Raw genomic sequence first — 13,850 nt, 5'->3', positions numbered from 1 at the left:
TATCTGTATACAAGTTTGAAGACAACTGCTTGAAAACTTTGCATGAATACTAAATTGTAGGATCTTAGTGTACTTCTAACACGGGTTGTTCAGCCGCGGAGGAGGTGGTCAGGATGTGGCCAGCACTTTATTGCTTCTAATAGGTTAAGTTGAGCAGCATGTGTGAGTGATTTTGTCTTGTTTACAACTTTGTTTCTTTTGATGTGGTCTGTTCATTAATTTTCTTTAAAAGCCGCCACTGTCAGAATCATAATCAGAATGGTTTGTATTGCCATTGTTTGAGAACAGGTTCACAAACTAGGAATTTTTCTTGGTGCAAACGTGCAACATAAAACACATATAACACAGAATAGGTAATAAAATGAGCTGTAACTGAGTTATCAGATCTTGTTATTGTTTATGTGCCTGATGGCGGAGGGGAAAAAACTGTTCAGGTGGTGGGAGGTGTGGGTCTGAATGGACCGTAGTCTCCTGCCTGAGGAGAGAGGGGAGAATAGTTTGTGTCCAGGGTGAGAAGACTCAGCTGTGATCCGACCCACACGCCTCCTGGTCCTGGAGGAGAACAGGTCCTGGAGGGATGGGAGCTTGCAGCCAATAACCTTCTCAGCAGCACGTACGATGCGCTGCAGTCGATGCTTGTCCCGGACTGTGGCGCCGGGGAACCACACGGTGATGGAGGAGGTGAGGATGGACTCAATGATGGCTGAGTAGAACTGCACCAGCATCTTGGTTGGCACCTTAAGCTTGAGGTCCTCGGTGATGGTGGTGCCCAAGAAACGGAGGGAGTCCACAATGGAGACAGGGGTGGGAGAGTCCATCAGGGTGAGGGGGGGATGGTGGAGCTGTGACTTCCTGAAGTCCATGATCATCTCCACTGTTTTCTGGGCGTCCAGCTCCAGGTTGTTGAGGCTGCACCAGGATGCCAGCCGGTCCACCTCTCTCCTGTAGGTGGACTCATCGCCATCCGAGATGAGCCCGATGAGGGTAGTGTCATCCGCAAACTTGAGCAGCTTTACGGACTGGTGACTGGAGGTGCAGCAGTTCGTATACCAGGAGAAGAGCCAGGGGGAAAGTACACAGCGCTCAGGAGTACCAGTGTTCGTGGTTCGACTGTCCGAGGCAATCTTCCCCAGCCGCATTTGCTGTCTTCGGTCCGTCAGGAAGTCATTGATCCAACAGCAGAGGGAGTCGGGCACGCTGAGCTGGTAGAGCTTGTCTCGTAGCAGTCCAGGGAGGATGGTGTTGAAGGCAGAGCTGAAGTCCACAAACAGGATCCTGGCGTAGGTTCCTGGGGAGTCCAGATACTCCAGGATGAAGTGGAGGGCCAGGTTCACTGCATCATCCACAGACCTGTTGGCGAACTGCAGTGTGCCCAGGAAGGGGGCGGTGATGTCTTTGAGGTGGGGCAGGACTAAGCGCTCAAAGGACTTCATGACCACAGATGTCAGCGCCACCGGCCTGTAGTCATTAAGTCCTGTGATCCGTGGTTTCTTGGGGACAAGGATGATGGTGGAGGTCTTAAAGCAGGACGGCACGCGGCGTAGCTCCAGAGAGGTGTTAAAAATGTCAGTGAAGACAGGAGCCAGCTGTCCTGCGCAGTGTCTCAGGGTGGAGGGGGAGACACCATCCGGCCCGGGGGCCTTCCGCGTGTTCAGCTTCAAGAACTGCCGGCGTACATCCTCCTCTCGGATGGAGAGGGCCTTTGATGAAGTCCTGTGATGTTCTTGGAGCCCTTTGATGTCCTTGGAGTCCTTTAAGTCATTTAATGAAGTGCTGGCGTTGGTGGGGGTAGCAGAGCTTTGATGAGCTGAAGGCCGTTCGTGACGACTGTAATGTGCGTTGAGGCCCTGAGCGAGAGATGGTCATTCAGGGCCTGGGGGGCTTTGGGCTTATAGTTCGTAATGGTCTTTAGCCCTCTCCACACGGCTGCAAAGTCATTGGAGCTAAACTGCTCCTGTAGACGGTTAGAGTACACAGATATAGCTTTCTCCACTTCCCTGTTGAAGTGGTACTTTGCTTCTCTGTAGGTACTCCGGTCCCCGCTCCTCCACACAGCCTCCTTCTTCTTGCGCAGCTGTCGGAGCTTGGGTGTGAACCAGGGCTTGTCGTTGTTATAATATAATGTCTTAATATTTGCACATTTTGTGGATTGCTGCCCGCGTATTGGGAATATACTAAAGTGAGTCCACATCGCAGACATGCTGACTACGCTCCAGACAATCCAGTGCATATTGGTTATGTCATCACAACACCCTTTTTTGGCAGCGCTTTTCTAGTGGTAATTTTTTTTGGTGGCCAAATTTTGCTTGCATCACTTGTCAATAGGCGCAAATAATAGTGTATATGTAGCCCTTGTTTACTCATAAATTATTTGAGCGGGCTTTGGGGTTTTTCAAGTGTGTACTCACTCATGTACTAAATAATTTCAATCTAAAGCTATTTTTATTAATTTGGGTCACCTTTTAAACTATGACACAATAGTCTAAAATCTACCAGACAAAGACCTGCATTAAATTAACACCAGACACCTTTAACCTTTAATAAAGAAAATGCAAAAATGGAAAAAGTGCAAATTATTATCTCAAGTTTCACAGGAATGTACAGCACTGTTCACACACAGAAACAACAGTATATTATTCACCCAGAATAATGTCTTGGAAATAACTAAACTAAAGCCGGCATTCAAATACACCCTACTTTGCAGGCCTGTATCGATGCTTGTGTGCGATGAGACCAAAAACTTTTTAGCGTTTTAATTCAATCAGATTACGTGTCCTGTCCAGCTCTGTGATGTCGTTGTGTTCTCCCGACAAAGCGTGCTCCCAGTTTTCAGCGTGACTTCAATGGAGGAGCAGGTGCGCGGTACCTTCCAGTCCAAAATCTCTCCTCTCCATCTCCCACATATCCAGAGGTACTCTGAGCGTCGCGGGCACTGAGAGTGCTATCTGGTGTCCGTCTGTCTCGTTGTCCAGTTAGGTAACGATACACTGCAAGCTCCGTGATTCTCCCTTGTTGGCAAAACAGTCTTTTAGCGAGATTGTTTTGCTACAAACTCGATAAGCTAGTAATAAGCGGCAAAAGCACAGTCCACAGCTCCGCGTTGGAGCTACTGTCTTTTAGCACTAATCACACACTCACAATGGTTTCTCTTGTCGACAAACCATGGCACAAAACTTGACTGAAAGTTCTAAAACGAAGAACTTTAGCTATCGCTGTATCTCGAGCATCACGCCTGTCACGTCTCTCCCCACACGAGGTCTCACGTCCCCTTCAAGGACCGGAAAAAGAATCGGAAAAAACGCTTCTCCACAAATACCATATTGTAAATAAAACAAGTATGTATTTCACATTTTTTACCTTGTAACTATGTTTTTAACCATTTCAAATGAAGTACCTTTTCAACTTTTATAACAATTTATCTAATGTACTTTATATTACACATGGATTATTATCCGGGTTACATATATATATATATATACATTCATACAACGACCTGCCGGTGGTAATGTTTTATGTTCGTGTGGTTTCGATGTTTATTGTTCCCAGCATCGCAAACACACCGTCCGTGACTGAAATGGGCTTGACGGAAAATGAGGAAGTGTTGTTTTGTGTCTGGGAAAGCACGGAGACAGATGTGTGTGGATTTTGGGCCGGTTGTTATCATAATAATAAAGGTTAAAAATAGCCTCTGACTTTGTGTGGATTCTTCTGGAGACTACAGTACTATATTACTTTTATTTGTAAAAATCCTTAATTTGGGGGAATTTTGCCTATCGTTCACAATCATTATGAGAGACAAGAACACACATGTCTTTAATAATTTTAAAAGATGATAAAAAAAAAAGCTTGAAAGATGGGGCTAATGGGAGTCCTTCTAAAACAACTTCAAAACCCTCCAGCAACGTTTTATACACAGTGCAAGTCTTTATATAATTTAGTAACAGACACGTTCATAACAATGTGTAATATGTTCAATTTTTACCGTATTTTGATCATTTTAATAATTTCTGGGACTGATTTCTTTTGCGCATTAATTTCTGTTTCCATAGCAGCGCATGTCTGACTTCTGGCAACATGTGTGTTCCTACTTCCGGAATCAAACATGAGTGTGTGTTCTGTTCATGGCAGACTTGGTAATAGACAACGAAAATGACTATTTTTGGACAAATGAGGATTTACAAACTTATACTTTTGAAGCTAAATGTACTGCTGTTATAGAAGCAAGCACGAAAGAAGAGCAAGACGTTGGAGCAGACGGAACCCAGCAGAGGGGGATGAAAGCAATTTTGTTGCTATAAATATGGAAGTTTAATCCAAGCTATTTCGACAAAAATGGATTGTTTACCCGAAATCAACAGGAAACGTCCCCGGCCAGCTGGACCTTACAAATAACTGTCCATCAAGTGAGTCACTTGAATATCGATCATGATACACGCAGCACGTCATGCGTGTTAGTACAACTACATTACATTCCCTGTCTGGCTAGCTCAGCTGTGTGCAAACAAAACATGAAATGTAGGCTATGACTTTACAAATACTATATAATACTAATATAATATGATAATAGCATATAATTGTTCACGTTTTTCAGTCAGTACACATTGGTGTCGTATTGCAGTGTTGTGCATTACAAACTCAAAAGCGTTTTGTGTTGTAGAAGCTACCTTATCTCTTGCCGTAGTTTGCTTTTATGGCTAATACTGTAGCACGCCAATGTGTTACAATGCTAGAAAAATAGTTCCTCCATGTTTGCTCTTAGAATAACACTTTTGCTACAGCTTGGTTATTGTATGGGTATTGTTGACGGTTATTGTATGCATTTGTATAGTGATTTAGAGCTAGAATTGATTGCTCTAGCACGCCGATGTGTTACACTGCTAGAAAAAGAGTTCCTTCGTGTTTGCTCTTACAATAACACTGTCGCTACAGCTTGGTTATTTTATGGGTTATGGAACTTTTATACATTTGTAAAGTGATTTATAGCTAGAATTGATTGTTCCCATAGACGGACAACATTCACACTCACAGTCACACACTAGGGCCAATTTAGTGGAAATAGTATCAAAGCTTTGAGTACTTTGAAGGTAGAAAAGCGCTATAAATGTGTAAACCATTTACCATTAAAAAAAATGCTAAAAACAAACAAAAAATAATAATAATAAAATTAAAAAAAATTTAAAAAAAATAAATAAATAAATTAAAAAAATATATATATATATATATATATATATATATATATATATATATATATATATATATATACATACAGGAAGTCCCCGTTCTTACGTACCTTTGTAAGTCGGTTTTGTATGTAAGTCGGAACATAGGCCTATTTTATGCGGGTACGTACGTAAATCTAAAGTATTTACATAAATATAATATAAACAACAATTGAGTCTCAGCACTTACTTTTATTGTGGTTTGCACAAAAACAGGCGTATTCGGAAGAGCCTGAAGCAAAGGAAGTTGGAGACTCTGTGTCGATTGGAAGTACAATGTTGCGCAGGTAGAAGGCACAGGGTCTTGTGATGCTTTGGAGGTAGAAGGCACAGGGTCTTTTGATGGAGTTCTTTCAACCTTCTTGATAAAACGTACAAGGTACATTTGATAAGAAGCTTTCTTTTTCTTTTTGTAAATCTCCACCTCAGAGAATCTGTCACAGATCTGTAGACCTTAGTGTACCTTGCTGAGGTGGGATCTTGGCCTTCTATCATTGATATTGCCTCTTTGATCATCCAAAGAGCTTCTGCCAATGCCTCGGCTGTACATCTCTTGGGTTCTGGCTCTTCTTTTTCTTCCACTTCTTCTGTCATCTGCTTCTCCAGTTCAATGAGGTCCTTAGAGCTCGCTCCTCACCGTGAGATTCGAGCAGCTGTGTCGCATCATCCATCTCCAATTTGAGTTGCATCTGGTTACCAAGAGCCATCAATTTCTCAGTCACTTCTTCAACTGTATCCTCAAAACCGTGAAAATCATTCACAAATTGAGGACATAGCTTTTTCCACACACCATTCATATTGGAAATCTTAACCTCATCCCATGCATCAGCAATGTTCTTGACAGCTTCATAGATGCTTTATGACCGCCACCATTTCTTTAACGTCTTGCCATCTGGTCGTTCAGTTGCTTTGACTGCCTTCGAGAATGTTCTTCGTAAATAGAAGGCTTTGAAAGAGGCAATCACACCTTGGTCCATTGGCTGGAGAAAAGACGTGGTATTTGGTGGAAGGTGTTATGGTTTGCAGGGGAGGTGACGGGAAACAGACACCAGGGGGCAGTATGTCCAAGATGCATTTTATATATATATATATATATATATATATATATATATAGTATATACATATATATATATAGTATATACAGGTAAAAGCCAGTAAATTAGAATATTTTGAAAAACTTGATTTATTTCAGTAATTGCATTCAAAAGGTGTAACTTGTACATTATATTTATTCATTGCACACAGACTGATGCATTCAAATGTTTATTTCATTTAATTTTGATGATTTGAAGTGGCAACAAATGAAAATCCAAAATTCCGTGTGTCACAAAATTAGAATATTACTTAAGGCTAATACAAAAAAGGGATTTTTAGAAATGTTGGCCAACTGAAAAGTATGAAAATGAAAAATATGAGCATGTACATAACTCAATACTTGGTTGGAGCTCCTTTTGCCTCAATTACTGCGTTAATGCGGCGTGGCATGGAGTCGATGAGTTTCTGGCACTGCTCAGGTGTTATGAGAGCCCAGCTTTCTCTGATAGTGGCTTTCAACTCTTCTGCGTTTTTGGGTCTGGCATTCTGCATCTTCCTTTTCACAATACCCCACAGATTTTCTATGGGGCTAAGGTCAGAGGAGTTGGCGGGCAAATTTAGAACAGAAATACCATGGTCCGTAAACCAGGCACGGGTAGATTTTGCGCTGTGTGCAGGCGCCAAGTCCTGTTGGAACTTGAAATCTCCATCTCCATAGAGCAGGTCAGCAGCAGGAAGCATGAAGTGCTCTAAAACTTGCTGGTAGACTGCTGCGTTGACCCTGGATCTCAGGAAACAGAGTGGACCGACACCAGCAGATGACATGGCACCCCAAACCATCACCCAACCATGCAAATTTTGCATTTCCTTTGGAAATCGAGGTCCCAGAGTCTGGAGGAAGACAGGAGAGGCACAGGATCCACGTTGCCTGAAGTCTAGTGTAAAGTTTCCACCATCAGTGATGGTTTGGGGTGCCATGTCATCTGCTGGTGTCGGTCCACTCTGTTTCCTGAGATCCAGGGTCAACGCAGCCGTCTACCAGCAAGTTTTAGAGCACTTCATGCTTCCTGCTGCTGACCTGCTCTATGGAGATGGAGATTTCAAGTTCCAACAGGACTTGGCGCCTGCACACAGCGCAAAATCTACCCGTGCCTGGTTTACGGACCATGGTATTTCTGTTCTAAATTGGCCCGCCAACTCCCCTGACCTTAGCCCCATAGAAAATCTGTGGGGTATTGTGAAAAGGAAGATGCAGAATGCCAGACCCAAAAACGCAGAAGAGTTGAAGGCCACTATCAGAGCAACCTGGGCTCTCATAACACCTGAGCAGTGCCAGAAACTCATCGACTCCATGCCACGCCGCATTAACGCAGTAATTGAGGCAAAAGGAGCTCCAACCAAGTATTGAGTATTGTACATGCTCATATTTTTCATTTTCATACTTTTCAGTTGGCCAACATTTCTAAAAATCCCTTTTTTGTATTAGCCTTAAGTAATATTCTAATTTTGTGACACACAGAATTTTGGATTTTCATTTGTTGCCACTTCAAATCATCAAAATTAAATGAAATAAACATTTGAATGCATCAGTCTGTGTGCAATGAATAAATATAATGTACAAGTTACACCTTTTGAATGCAATTACTGAAATAAATCAAGTTTTTCAAAATATTCTAATTTACTGGCTTTTACCTGTATATATAATAATAAAACAATACTAATATAAACTAAACTAATGAAATGGAGTGTGTGACAAAATCCTAAAGTGAGTGGTGTTAGACTATGTGTGTAGTTAGCTGTTGTGTATTACCGTGCTGTTGGATGAGGGAGCAGGGAGCAGACAAGTCCAAAGAGGGCAAGGCAAAAGGGGTCCAAGATCTGCGAGGGGTCCGTGGGGCATAGAGAGACGTCAGAGTCCGGGGGCGAGCGAGAAGTCAGGAAACGAGGAAGGCAGTCAAAAACACAAGGGGTAAAACAACGGGAGATGTTGAAGGGGAGACTCGGGAAGGCAGGTACACCAAGAGGTAACTAGGGAAGAACAAACAAGGATATCAGACACGAGAGAAAAACGCAGAGAGAGAGAGCATAAGCCTTACGGTATCCAAAGGGTAAACTAAGTTCCCGCGTCAATCTTTGGGTCCACTGGTCCTTTATGCAGCTCGCCCTCATCAGTACCAGGTGTGCTGATTGCGATTGAGTGCAGGCTTGTCGCTGCGTGGTGCGCTCAGCATGAGCGGGGGCATGTCCGGGCGAGCAGCCAGAGGAGAGAGCGCAAGTGGGCGCACAGATGAGGGCGCATTGGAATGCGCCCTGGCCGTGACAGTATTCCCCCCCTATGGACAGATTCCAGATGTCCCAAGACAGACAAATGAACAACATACTCACAAAACAAGGGAGGGCGGAGGGGAGAACTGGTGGTGGGTCGCCGGCCCATGTGTCTCAGAAGCCATCGGGGACGAGTCTGGTGGCCGGCGAGGTGGACGACCAAGGAATGGTCGACTTCTTGGCTGTCGGGGAGGCGGACGCGAGTGGCGCCGTGGTGCGTCCCGCCGGAAACGAAAAGGAGGACACATCGTCGTCTGAGGCGAAGAGGAACAGGAATACGCCGTCGTGGAAGCAGCGGACGTCATCGGCGGCATGGAAGCAGCGGACGTCATCAGCGGCGTGGAAGCAGCGGACGTCATCGGCGAGGCAGGCGTGGAGGAAGACGTCATCGGCAATGCAGGCATGGCAGCAGCAGACGTTGGCGGCGCCAGAGACGAGGAGGATGGCTGAGGATCAGGCTGAGGTGCCGAGGTCGGCGCTGCTGGCCGAGGGGCAGAGGTCGGGGCCAGCCTAGGAGCTGGTGGAGACGAGGGGGCCAGCCTGGGAGCTGGTGGAGACGAGGGGGCCAGCCTGGGAGCTGGTGGAGACGAGGGGGCCAGCCTGGGAGCTGGTGAAGACGAGGGGGCCAGCCTGGGAGCTGGTGAAGACGAGGGGGCCAGCCTGGGAGCTGGTGCTAGCTCGGAGGCCAGCCTGGGGACTGGTGCTAGCTCGGAGGCTATCCTGGGTACTGGTGCTAGCTCGGAGGCTAGCCGGGGGGGCTGGTGCTAGCTCGGAGGCTAGCCGGGGGGATGGTGCTAGCTCGGAGGCTAGCCGAGGGGTTGGTGCTAGCTCGGACGCTAGCCGAGGGGCTGGTTCTAGCTCGGACGCTAGCCGAGGGGCTGGTGCTAGCTCGGACGCTAGCCGAGGGGCTGGTGCTAGCTCGGACGCTAGCCGGGGGACTGGTGCTAGCTCGGACGCTAGCCGGGGGACTGGTGCTAGCTCGGACGCTAGCCGGGGGACTGGTGCTAGCTCGGACGCTAGCCGAGAGGCTGGTGCTAGCTCGGACGCTAGCCGAGGGGTTGGTGCTAGCTCGGACGCTAGCCGAGGGGCTGGTGCTAGCTCGGACACTAGCCGAGGGGCTGGTGCTAGCTCGGACGCTAGCCGGGGGACTGGTGCTAGCTCGGACGCTAGCCGGGGGGCTGGTGCTAGCTCGGACGCTAGCCGGGGGACTGGTGCTAGCTCGGACGCTAGCCGAGGGGCTGGTGCTAGCTCGGACGCTAGCCGGGGGTCTGGTGCTAGCTCAGACGCCTAGTTGATACAATCCCAGCAAATGGAGCTATTCTGTTCGGTGGCATGGTGGTCATACAAGCCTTTCTGTCCAGACCAACCACCTTTGAAGAGCTCGCTGAGACCATACTACAGTACTTAGTCAAGCTGGCTCTGCAGTACAAGTGTGAAAGGGTAGACTTTGTGATAGACCAGTATCCTAAAATGAGCATTAAAAATGTAGAACAGTCACGTAGAGCCGTTGGTGGCACACAACAGATGCAAATTTATGGAAGGACCCAGAAGACACCAACTCAATGGAAACAGTTTCTATCTGATGGAACAAACAAAGCGGCACTGGCTGAATTCCTCTTTGATGTGTGGAAAGATGCTTATCTAACTGATTTTGGCAAGGACTTGACTGTTTACATAGCACATGGAGAACTGTGTCACTGCTTGAAAGTAACAGATGGTTCACAAACTGTAAATGCTGTTAAGGATCTTGAATGTGATCATGAGGAATGTGACACAAGGGTGTTCTTACATGCACATCATGCTGCACAGGAACATGATCATCATTAAGAGCCCTGATACAGATGTGGCAGTTATTGCTTTAAGTCTGCAGAGAGAGTTTCCATGTAGCTTGTATTTCTTCACGGGAGTTGGCAACAGGACAATAATCATTGACCTTGTTAAGGTGTCAACAGCCCTTGGAAACATTGTGAATTCGGCACTTATTGGAATTCATACTTTCTCAGGTTGCGACTCCACAAGCGCCTTTCATGGCAAGGGGAAAAGAAAGATGTTTTCTGTTGCTTGCGAAAAGGAAGAATACCTGTCTGCATTTACACATCTGGGAAGCAGTTTTGAATTGGACCAGTCAACATTTGATGTGCTGAGCAAATATGTGTGCCACCTGTATGGCCAATCATCTGCAGAAAATGTCAACGCTGCAAGGTACAGAGCATTCTGCATGGCATCATCAGCTTTGCCGGAACTCTCAATGCCCCCTACAAGTCACGCCCTGCACCAACACTGCAAAAGGGCAAACTACCAGGCTGCAATAATGATGCATTCTCTAAAAAGGTATAATGTCTGCCCTTTCACCCAATGGCAATGGATGGCACATTGAGGATGTGGAGTTAAAAGTTACATGGATGACTACAAATCCTGCCCCTGATAGTGTGTTAAACTTAAAGGTAGTCTACTACAGCTGCAAGCAGAGCAAATGTTAGATAGGAAGATGTTCCTGTATGTCTGCAAGACTGTCCTGTACTGATTTGTGTCGGTGCCAAAATTGTGCCAATATTTCCATGGAAACAGAGGATAAAAGCACATGGGAAGATGGCTCTGATGATAGTGATAGCTAAGAGATGAACAATGTCTCCCTCGTTCAGAATACGCAAAGTCACACTTAATCAGTTAGTTCTCTAATAAAAATGTGAGTTTTTGCCACATTTAAGAAAAATCCCTCAGAGTATTTTACAATTTCCGTTTTTTTAGTTACTTAAGTTAAATACTTTAAAAATAGAATGTGTGGTTACAGTGCACTTGACCTTAAAATAATTATAATAATCAGTTTGAGTTTGTGCAAAATTTGAGGAAATCTATCAAAGAATTCTTGAGATATGGCTTTAATAATGTGCAAAGTTAAGACAAAATAATTAAAAAATGTATACAAAAAATACTCAAGACCTGCTGTGACATCAATACATTGTTTTGTTCGTGTAAATATTGTTCTATACCATATTGTGTACAGATTCTAAACTGTAATACAGTTTTTGTTGTATTTCCATTTTTCGGCATTATTTGATATTTTGATTAATGTCAGCCATTTTGGGCCAAAGTGTTCTTTATTTTATTTTATTTTTTACTTCCTATTATAACACAGAATCTACTGAATTTTTAATGTATACAACATCATTGTTTAGCAAAAGGTACCATGTGTATGTTCAATTGTACAGGTTGCTATTCACTTATTTTGAAGCGTTTTATTTTTTTTGTATGTTTCATGGTTTAAATTCAAATTAAAGTATACCAATGCTAAAATACTTGTCTAAAATGTTAAGTATATGTATTAATGTCAATTTGTGAGAGAGATTATGTTTCCAAAATGAATGTAAAAACATTTACAAGAAAAAACAGTTGCATAAGATTTTCGTTTTTTTGTAATTGCTATTTTTATACATTTATGGCTCTAAAAAAAAACGCCAGGATATTTTGTGGATAACTTTTAACCTAATGTCCACAATGGCATTGTATATGCAAAAATTCAAAAAAAGAGTAGTGCCCAGAGGTGGGAACGAAAATCACTTTCTAGACACTTTTTCCTGGTTCACCTTATGGCCTACAAGCTGACGGACATACAACGCTGATTTTGGTCTTCCAGCCAAAGCACTAATAATCTTTCCATCACGATAATAAGGCCACTTCGTTGTTTAGTAATCACTGTGGCCTTCATACGTGCTGAACCTTTCACATGTTCGAGAATGCGTGCTTTGTCCTTCACAATGGTGCCTACGGTCGAACGGTTGCTTTCCCAATGATCGATGGCGTCTCACCCTTTTCAGAATGCTTTATCATGCTTTATGTATTTCACCTCCATTGTGATAGCCTTACTCTTCTTTGATTCACCACATGCACCCGCATCTGCTGCACGTTTGGGAGGCATGATGAGTCCAAAAAAACAGTGTTGAAAATGCACGGAACTCAAAGGATGTGCGAAACGTTTCAATCAAATATGGCGTTAAACTGGTCTCTCCTCCTTCCTCGTTTATTCGCCCTGCCCCTGGAGCCCGTTCGTAGCAGTGAGTTGCGGTAAGTCGAAATGCCGTAAACCGGGGACTTCCTGTATGTATGTATATATATATATATATATATATATATATATATATATATATAAAGACAAAACCTTTGTGTTATTGGCAGTGTTGGGACTAACGCGTTACTTTGTAACGCCGTTATTTTCGGCGGTAACTAGTAGTCTAACGCGTTATTTTTTATATTCAGTAACTCAGTTACCGTTGCTACATGATGCGTTACTGCATTATTTTACGTTATTTTTTATATAGTATCTGCTAGACTGCATTATTTTACGTTATTTTTTATATAGTATCTGCTAGAAACTGAGAAGATCTGAGTGTGTTTTATTGGAGAGCTGCGGTGTCCTTCTGAATCTTCCTGTCTCACAAGAGGCGCGCTGTGTGTGTGGGTGTGTGTGTGTGGGGGGGGGGGGGGGGGGGGGGGGGGTGTGTCTGTGTTTACTAACATAAGACATTTTGGCGGAGCCAAAGTCGAGTTTCTTAACATGGAGATATCCTCACTACTTTTCTGTTGTCGAGCACAGAGAAAAGAACATTTTAGTTAAATGTAAGTTGTCTTGGATCAAAGATCCTATCCCATCTACTGCCCAAAACAGCAATTCAAATCTGCTGAAACAGCTACAAAAGCAACATGCTTCGACGAAACTAGTAAAGAGAGAGACAGACTCCGATGCCACTTCACCTCCACCTCCACCTAAGCAACAGCTGCTGGATTTTAACGGATAGACTGCTAGCCAGGACAACATTGATAGAGCCATTGCAGCGTATGTGGTAGAAGACATGCAGGCTATTTCTACAGTGGAGCTAATTAGCATGATATCGGGCATCAAACAGCAAATGGCACGGAGAACATACCCTGGTCAGACAGAATCTCTTTTGGGATTCCGACTCGGGAGATGACCTGAAACAGCGCTTGCGCCACACTCTTTGCAGAGATAGACCGCAACGGCAGTGCTGCGGGATAGCGAGTTGTGTAATCCACCAGGACTAGCACAAAACAATATCCCCGGGTGCTCGGGTGAAATGGTCCGACGAGGTCCATGCCAATCCGCTCAAATGGGACCTCCATGAGTGGTAATGGGGGAAAAGACGCCCGAGGGGTGGCCGCTGGATTGATGAGCTGGCAGTCTAGGCAGGCCGCACACCAGCGGCGCACGTCTGCCCGGATGCCTGGCCAAAAGAACAGGACCATTACCCGGTTGAG

At 44.7% G+C, this 13,850-nt stretch overlaps 1 protein-coding gene across 2 annotated transcripts in view; it reads left to right on the top strand.

Annotated features, from left to right (window-relative positions):
- The window catches only part of slc2a15a (solute carrier family 2 member 15a), a 145,318-nt gene that overhangs the window by 120,927 nt on the left and 10,541 nt on the right, over positions 1-13,850 (top strand). The window lies entirely within an intron of this gene.

Source organism: Nerophis lumbriciformis, linkage group LG02 (genome assembly GCF_033978685.3).
Source record: "Nerophis lumbriciformis linkage group LG02, RoL_Nlum_v2.1, whole genome shotgun sequence".
NCBI classification, from domain to species: Eukaryota; Metazoa; Chordata; class Actinopteri; order Syngnathiformes; family Syngnathidae; genus Nerophis; species Nerophis lumbriciformis.
This window is presented reverse-complemented; position numbering and strand designations above follow the sequence as displayed.